Source organism: Saccostrea cucullata, unplaced genomic scaffold (assembly GCF_032062105.1).
Source record: "Saccostrea cucullata isolate Sc308-1 unplaced genomic scaffold, CSIRO_AGI_Scuc_v1 ctg1376, whole genome shotgun sequence".
Taxonomy (NCBI): Eukaryota; Metazoa; Mollusca; class Bivalvia; order Ostreida; family Ostreidae; genus Saccostrea; species Saccostrea cuccullata.
The window spans coordinates 180,016-189,948 of record NW_026921539.1 but is presented as its reverse complement, the minus strand read 5'-3'; the positions used below and the strand labels follow the sequence as shown (position 1 = coordinate 189,948).

General features: G+C 33.6%; 1 long non-coding RNA gene across 1 annotated transcript; it reads left to right on the top strand.

The window, feature by feature from the left end:
• Positions 1-7,648: 7,648 nt before the first annotated feature.
• On the top strand, positions 7,649-9,694 carry LOC134260233 (uncharacterized). The gene is made up of 3 exons (XR_009990498.1): positions 7,649-8,705; positions 9,060-9,186; positions 9,468-9,694. It is a non-coding gene; the product is annotated as an uncharacterized LOC134260233 (long non-coding RNA).
• Positions 9,695-9,933: the final 239 nt, after the last annotated feature.

Below are 9,933 nucleotides of genomic sequence, written 5' to 3'. Positions count from 1 at the left end.
CAAATCGAGGGCATTTCACTTAAATTTCATACATCCGCATTAGAGAAAGGGTGTTAAATCTGAGAGGCTTACTTGAACGAGATGTTAAACTTGACTTTAATACCTGTCCTGGCACTGGAGACAGAAGAACAAGAGAACTAGTGGTGGTAGCCAGCAGACATCCAAACGGCTGAAAAATTGATATGTTTTATAAATTACAACTGTTCTCTTCATTATTAAAACAAACGTTTAGTGTTAACTTTATAACATGACTTTTATACACAAAAAGACTTTACATTAAGAGTATAAATTCTTCATGCACAAATTCCCGAGAAATATTGACCTCAAAGTTAACGACCATCAAATCTGAGCTCTGCGCTGATTTCTGTGGACGAGCCTTCGTAGGCGATGTTCAGCTAGTACCTGACGACGCCCTCTGGTGACACAGTGATACAGGACGCCGACTGTTTTCCGTGTGGCATGAAATGACACAGACTCGTTTGCTCTAACCAGATGAGCTTTGTTCATTGTATAAATTTATCTATCAGTGTTTACTTCAACATTTAAACCAGCTTCTTCTAAGCCACATGAAATATGATGGTAACAGTTATAAAACATTGAAGTCCTTTCTAATTAGAGGTTAGCTATAAGCAATTTGCAAATTGGAAGTTTGAATATGTCAGAAAGAAAAAACTTTCCCTGTCCCCGTAATGAACAACATAGTACAGATAACTTATAATGTATACACTGTAGTTTTATCATAACCTTACCAACATTTATTTGGACAGAAACTCTTTAAACATCCTCTCTACACCAATCTGGTAAAACAGCTGTAAAAAAAGAATTAAAAATTATAACATTACATTAACATGATTGTTTAATATACTCTAGCTGTAATCCAAACATTATACTTGTCCAATGTGTTCATATAAATCATAACACTTGTCCAATATGTTCATATAAATCATAACACTTGTCCAATGTGTTCATATAAATCATAACACTTGTCCAATATGTTCATATAAATCATAACACTTGTCCAATATGTTCATATAAATCATAACACTTGTCCAATGTGCTCATATAAATCATAACACTTGTCCAATATGTTCATATAAATCATAACACTTGTCCAATGTGTTCATATAAATCATAACACTTGTCCAATGTGTTCATATAAATCATAACACTTGTCCAATATGTTCATATAAATCATAACACTTGTCCAATATGTTCATATAAATCATAACACTTGTCCAATATGCTCATATCCAGCCTGTATCAAATACTGAAAGCCAGCATTATATTTAAGTTCTCTAAGTTCATCACAATTTAACACTGCCCTCAATTCTGGCATAAATGTCTTCACATCCATTCCTGAATAAAAAAAGTGAAGGCACCAGGCCCCAAGACCATAAACGGAGAACAGACTTAAGTCAAAATTTCAAACCAATATAACTTTTGAAATAATTTTGATAATAAAACAAGATTTTCATCATAATTTTAAATTTAAATGTTAAATATAATTGCAAAATTTTAAGCAAATACATTAAAAAAAAGCTCAAGATATTGAAAATCAAATTTTGACTTAAGTCTATTCTCAGTTTATGGTCTTGGGGCCTGGTTTATAAGAATATTACACAAAGTTGTTTGGCAAATTTAAGTTGTTTGCCAGAAATAAAACAGTTGCCTGTTTTGTATTACGATCTTAAAACTTAAACGACTGTTTACTGCAATTCCACGATTTCAAAATAACATTGCTTTCACAGCCATCTGGGAAAATTATGATTTTCTAAAGAATTTTTTTATATAGTTTTGACATATAAACAAGAGGCCCACGGGCCTTATAGGTCACCTGAGAATCATGCGACAACTTTCCAACAATTGAATTTGATTCATGTTTTAAACTAGAGGCCATGAAATTCACAATTTTGAAAGAGGCACCATTGCTCATCATAATTATGCACTCAGCATGCTTATTTTGGTTACTTAATACCCAGAGGTAGATCAGAGTAACACACAGAAAATGCATTTCCACTTTTAGTGAATTTCAGGGTCCCTGGGTCAGGGCTACTTGTGTTAGGGTTGGTCGACAGTTTAGCCCCCCATCCCAAAGGAACCACTGACCCCGGGGCCATATCTTTCAAAATTTTAGAATTTTTCAAAAATTTAATTTCACAATGCTGTTGATTAATACCAAAGTGCAGATTTCAAAGCATTAAATTATTTCAGACTATGTAACCACCCAACCACCTTCAAAGTACCTCTATCCCAGGGGCCAGGAAATTAACCATTTTTTGAAAGAAGCAGGTTTTTTGTCATAAATATATGCTAAGATCATTTGGCATTGTACCCTACAACAAAGGAAAAGATTTTCAAAGGATTCGTGCATTTTCACTATATAAACATTAGAGCCCTGTCCTAACACAAAAAACCCTTACCAAGGGACCCTGAAATTCAAAAATCTCAAAAAGACATCTTTACTCCTCATAATTATGCGCAAAGTTCATTGTTTAAATACTCAGGTGCAGAAAAGAAGAGTTTTAAAGAATTTATGCATTTTCACTTTATAATCAATACAGCCCCGCCCTAACACCAGAACCCCAAAGCCAGGGGCCATGAAATTCACAATTTTGGAAGAGGTAGCCTTATTCAACATAACTATGTACTTGGTTAGTTTATTTAATACTCAGGAGCGAAGAAGAACATATTCAAAGAAAGAATTTATTTTTTACTAAATTATCTATACAGCCCCGCCCTAACACCAGAACCCCTGACCCTTGGGCTATGAAATACAAAATTTTGGAAGAGGCAGCTTTATTCAACATAGCTATGCACTTGATTAGTTTATTTAATGCCCATGAGCAGAGAAGAAGAATTTCAAAGATTTTTTCATATCACTATATAATCTATATAGCCCCACCCTACCACTAGAACCCCTGATCCTGGGGGGATTAAATTCACAATTTGAGAAGAGACTTATTCAACATAATGTAATGGCCTGGGGTAGACTTTTATTAATTAGTTTATTTTCTTTATGATTTAATTGTGTCAACATTTATTGAAAATATTATCTTGGTTGATTTTATTATGCATTAACTACACTACTACATTTCAGTCCTTTGAATATTTACTCAACGTGGTATTGTCTATTTTTAGCACATTTGACATACTTGTTGTTTGGATTTATACAGGATATCCTACATTTTATGAATTCATGTGCATACCTTCAGAATCTTTGCATGTTGTATTTTACTTGATTATTTATGAGTCAAATAAGCGCTTGACATAGCCATAATTGCACACGATTGTTGGAGTCATGGAAGTTGTTTACATCCCGCCGACATCTTATTTGTGTTAGCCAGAGTTTCGTATTTGAGCAAGTTGTATTTTGTTATGCAATTCGTTGTTATATTATTTGCTTGTGAATATCCACAGAATTAACTTTAAACGAGATTTAATGGTAGTTACACATTTTTACTATGACAGGGCTATTTGAATATCGTCTGCTATACGATTGTAGTTTTCTATCATTAGTCAGCCCACGGGCTGACTAGTTATGGTACGAAGAACTTCCAATGCGCTTGCGTGACCTGGAATTCTGGGAGTGGTTCTGCAGTAAATCACGCCTGCTAATTTTATTTCAGTAAAATCAATTTAGATTGTAAACCAACAAATCCCTATTAAAGACCAAAGTAATCTGTAAATTTAATTCAAAAAGGAATTTCCCGATGCTTACTTTTGTAAAGAAAGTTTCAAACAGTTAACTGGTTCGCAGTAATTTATCTGGTTCGCACATGTGATCATGTGTTCTACGCAGTGAAGCATACATTTGCTACTGTTGGATGAATTTAGTGTTTGACGCGTAAAATGGAGCTCTTTTATAAAATATATTGAAAGTATTTTTACTTATGTATTTAAATCTACAGCACAAACATTGGTTTATTACATATTTTTAGCTTTTCAGTTTTTACTGCTTTTACTTTCGTTTTCACTACAAATCATTTCGATCCCGATGCTAAATAGTGGACAGACTTGTTAAGTCATACATCAGATACTTCGGAAAGAAAATACAACTGGCTAAGCTTGCTCGTTTGTTGCCCCCGCTGAAATTAGAGAATATCAATTTCAGTCTGTCGGACAGTCCATCTATAGTTCTGTCTGTCTGTAACATTTTCACTTCCCGGCAAAATTGCGTGAAGTCTTTGAGCTATTGCAGTGAAATTTTATTTTAAGGTTCAAACGTCAGTGTCATAAATTCATACTTCTGTGTGACTGTGTTAAACTTTCATTTCCAGTCAATATCTGAAGAAGGTTTTGAGTTTTTGCAATTAAATGTAAACCATAACTCCCTATGGCCCCGCCCTGGACCCCCCCCCATCTTAGCATGCTTTTTTTTATCCGTAAATTGGCTTGTTTTTCATAAACTACGACTTGATAATCTAGGTTGTGGCAATCATAATTATGAACTAATAGGCTTATTATATTATAAGAGATTTGATAAATGAATTTGTTTGTCTAAGTAATGTTTGCTTTATTTCAATTCTAATTTTTATGAAACAATTTTAAGCCAAAATTCAGCTAGTTACTAGTAAGTCAAATGACAATAGTTAATAAAATTAGAAAAAGCTCCTAAGCTATACCGTCAAAGCTTACATGTTACCTGTTTGAATGAACAATAAATGTTTATTTTTTATTATTCTAAAATGTACAAGAAAAGAACGAGGGCGCTTTTGAACCTGGACGTAATTGAAAAGTGAAAATTTTATTGACATGTCACATGAAATTTTAACATTTTTTTAATTTATCGGGTTCCTGTGCAACAGGAACGGAAAATAATTTCCCGAAATTGAGCTTTGATTTGCTAAAAAATAACTTGAAAGTTGGCCATATCAGACATTTGGTACAAAATTGTACATTTTGAAACACATTTTTCTAAAAATTTTCTATTTCTGGGTCTTCTCTCCATGATTTTGAAACGTTAGTTGTGTGTATTTTAATTCAAAGAAACGATTACACTTTTTAAAAAAATGGAGAGAAGACCCAGAGACCACAAAAAATGAACTTTTCCCCAAAAAATCCAAATGTGTCAATGTGGTGCGTCTTTGTCCTTTTAAAGACATATGTTTATGTGTATCGGTGATAGCTCAGAAAGTTAGGCTACCTGATCAGTGCACTCGAAGCGAAAAGTTTTTGGTTCGAGCCTGGCATGGGGCGTAATTTTTTTTTTTATTCAGGCAAGCAACCATTTGTTTTGTCAGTTTCGTTTTAGGTACTGATGTATTAAAATTTTGAATTAGATAAATTTTGGTTCAGTTTGGTTCTCAAGCGAAATCAATTCTTATCTTCTATTTTATAATGCACATGTACACGTACCATGCATCTATGCATTAAATATATTTTAGGTTTTATTTTTTGTGAAATATTACTATGTTATAGTACCCCCTAGAAAAAAATGGACATAAATGTTACAATTTCACAATGTCTTTCAAACTAAATGAAAAAAAAAACGATGGACGTGTTTGTAAAACCTGACCAGGTATGTTCAGCCAACCAAATCATGGACATTTAAACCATAAATGTTTCGTACAAATGATTCCTGCAGATCACCCGCCAAATGCGCCCATCTTCTTTACTAGGTATTTCAACAATCCTTTATTTGTATTCTCAAACGAAGGTTCAGTATGGCTGTTTAAGTATCGCAGGGACAAGGGTGTTCCCTTTTCTAGACGCCAAGAGTGATCAACCGGCGGCATGATAAACTCTAACAAGGATGATAGTGAAGCTCATTGGGCTCCGTTTTGTTAAAAATGGCATAATGTCCATATATCCCCTCCCCCTAAAATCTTATAGATCTGATAATGAAATTGTAGGTTTATATAACTTCTTTGATTAATGTTACGTGAATTGGAACTTAAATGTTTATACATGCTTTCCGTTCTTTTGATTTTGAGACAAAAATGCAAGAATCTGCATGCACAAACGCTTCTGTTCCTATGCAGAAAAAAATATGAAGACGATGTTTTAATTTTAGTGCCCAACTCTGCTACTGATTAAAAATTTGTTGAAGGCATTTTTTCAGTTCTCTATGATTGTTTAAAACATTATCACAGAGAAGAAAAATCCACTGGCTGACTCTCTAAGCTTTTTTCAAAAGCTAAACTTGTGGATACTTACAGTAGATGAAACATCTTTTGTAATCCATATTTATTGGTCAATTTGTATCACATGACTACTTCCGAAGGTTATAAATATAAGTGCCTCGCCAGTCTTTGGCAGATAAGTTGCATTGGCAACATAGAGCAGTTGTAGCCTAGCCCTAGGTGAGACAACTGTAAATTATCTCCCAACACACCTAATGTTAGATTTCTAGAGCTTTTTAAATTCAAATCAACTTTGTTACCATTTTATCCTAGGAAGTATGGTTGACAGTATGGACCAAAAATGAATATGTATCCAATATAGATGTGTGATTATCTACTGCTATTTCCTGTTTGATGATCAATTAATAAATAAATTATTCAACTGATACCAAGCCTTGTCCTTATTGAGAAACATGAAACAAGAAATAAGGAGTGACCTTGAGAAGTGTTATGTGTAATTACTTTGTATAGCCCCTCATTCCAGGATGGCCATCCGTGGGGAGCTTACAATAACTATGCACTTGGTTAGTTTATTTAATGCCCAGTTGCCCACAAACAGAAAAGAAGTTTTTCAAAGAATTAATGCATTTTCACTATATAATCTATAGAGCCCCGCCCTAGCACTAGAACCCCTGACCCTGGGGCCATGAATTTCACAGTTTTGGTGGAGGACTCAATGCTGATTACAATCATTTAAACGGTTTGACTGCTCGATGTCCAGGAGTAAGTAAGAAGATTTATAAAGATTGCACTGACTTTAGTGGTTTTAGCCCCACCCCAAGGCCCCAGGGGGGCAGGGACCATGAAATTCACAATTTTTGTTCCCCTCCACCCATAGATGCTGTGTGCCAAATTTGGTTGAAATTGGTTCAGTGGTTGCAGAGAAGCTGAAAATGTTCAAATGCACAACGCACGACGACGGACGAAAACAGATGGCAATAGGTCACCTGAGTTTACTCAGGTGACCTAAAAAAAGCAGGAAAAAGAGTAGATTCGTGTCTTTTATTGCAACAAATCCTTCCAACAAAATTTCAACTGACACTTTAAAGGTACTTGGACACAGATTTGAAGTTAATATTTTCTCATTTTTTCTGTATAATATCACGAATTATATATTTCAATAGCATTTCACACAAAAAATGATTAAAAATCTTTTTTCATTTAAAAGTTATTAAAACTGTTATTTTTTTTTTTGGCGGGTTTGATTAACACATCCTTGCACTTTCACAAATTTTAACTTTATTCTTAATCCTTAAGAAAAGTGGCACTTTTGATGTGTTTTAATGAGAAATATTAAAAGTTTTATCAAGAAAAATAACTTTATTCAGAATAGAAATGTTAGAAAGCAAAACACCTTCACAAGTATCGTAATTCTGTACTAAGAGATGCGTACAAAGTTTAACAAATCGAGCACACTCGTGTTATGTACACAGTTTTTGTAAACAGGACTCAAGTACTGTTATTGTTTATATTTAGAATTCACTGGGTGCGTTCAATCGTCACAGTCTGCTTCCCAGATAGCATGACTACGTTGGCCCAACGTTGGCCAATGGTTGGACCATTGGCCGATGGTTGGCGTTGGGTTTACAACGTTGGCCCAATGTTGGGCCAATGTCAACATCACACTATTTACTCAGAGGTCAAGGTTGGTTGGGGACACAACGTTGGCCCAACGTTGGGCCATTGTTGTTAGCTTGTCACCACTAAGTTGACGGATTTTGTTGGGAGTACAACATTGGTCCAACGTTGGGCCAACATGGTGAATCACGCTCTTATTTTGCTATAGTTTGTTGGACATACAACGTTGGCCCAATGTTGGGTCAATGTCAAGATAACCCTATTTTACTCAGAAGATATGAGGTGAGGACACTACAATGGCCCAACGTCGGACTGCTGTTTACAACGTTGGTTTAACAACGTTGGCCCAATGTTGGGTCAATGTAAATATTACAATATTTTACTCAGAGGTAAAGGTTGGTTAGGAAAACAACGATGGACCAACGTTGGGCCACTGTTGTTAGCTTGTCACCACTAAGCTAAAAGATTTTGTTGGGAGTACGACATTGTCCTAAAAAACACGCATAACGATGTATATCAAATTATATTTTTAGTTTGTGAAACTTTAAAATATGTGTACATGTTTAAACACTACTAGTTCTATGAAGTAAATGTTTAAGAGAAAAAGATAACATAAATTTAACTTAAAGTTAAACAAAATTTAGTATGCATAAAATTAACTTGTATATTTAAAAAAAATACATGTATAAGACCAACAAGACACACACTTTCTAAAGTGTTGCATTTAGGGGGCATTTTCTGAGATAAGAGAACATTTTCTGACCAAGCAATTAGGAGAGGGTTTTTCACAGCGTGAGACTGGCCAGTTTCTATGGTAATCGTGATATCTGATAGCACAGGATGGTCAAATCTGCAATCTTTTAACACGCGCCTAACATTTTATTCCCGGATGTTTCCTACAGGAGAACGTTAAATTGAAGTTTTTATGCTAAAAAGAAAGCTTTGATATGTGTGTTCTTGAATTTGGATTTTTAGAACTATGTCCAGACATTCACATACGGAAATGTAAGTATTATTTCAGATTTTTAAACACAAAATATAAATTTTGTTTCATGCAATCTTTATCTTTTTCTAAGCTTGCTTTCGTCAGATCAGTCGCTAATCACTGCATGTGTCCTATCTGTACAAAACGTATAAATAAAATGTATCATTGATCTATGCTAATTATTAGCTTAATCAAAATCTAATTTGTAAATTTTATTTTTAAATATCTTTGAAATTTTGGCTGGGTCAGTTTCATAAATTTCTCTTGTATTTTCTACCGTTAGGAAAAGAAAGTTTCGAATTGTTACTTTGTGTTTCACATGTTTCAGGGAAATCAAATCTCTTAAGATTAAAGTTCTAATTTTATTTAATTAGTGGAAATAACTTGGTAAATGAAGAGGAGAGTATTTGCTGCCATGTTTCTAAAACAAAATTGCAAAGAATTCCATTGGAAGACAGATAGAAAAATCCGGCTTTTTCAAAGAAGACCGGGATTTAAAAAGTAAGTAATAAAATTAACGTGCTCTGTTCCCCTGAAAAACATTATTAGTTATGCATTTTAATAAATGCAGAAAAAATTATAAAAAATATATCTAAGTTAAAAAAGAAAATGACACCCAAAATTAGTTTACACATGTTAAATCTTCTAATAATCGAAAATTCTATGTAGTTATAGCTTCGAATACACTGAATCAATTAAAAATACTATAAACTTGTGTAAATTAAGTACTGCATTTCTCTTTCTTTCTTACTGAATAAAATTGATTTATTTTTCATATATAGGAGCTGTTTGAATTAACCGCTTGTATGCCGAAGCAATTTCTATGGAATTTCACTACGTACGATCATGAAGGAAGATTAAGAACAGACAGGAAAAGAAAGAAGAAAATTCAAAAATACAATGGAGGACAGTGATTGGTTATTAACCTGTTAATAAAAAGTGTATATAAATAAAAAAAAAAGTGAAATACTTTGGAAATTTATTCTACTATATATATACAAATTTCAATCTAAATGATAAGGGGCAACTTTTTTTATTGTTTTAATTGTATAAAAAAATGTTATTTTTATACTTAGGAACAATAAATTTATCATTGATTATTTATTTTGTTTTGATACATTGTAGGAAGTTTAACAAGTCCGATAATATGTTGACGGTGCGACCGTTAGAGCGAGTGCAAACTCTTCTATATTGTGTTTATTTTGATCGGGCTCGTCAAACCGCACGTGACATTTGGTGCGTTTAGAC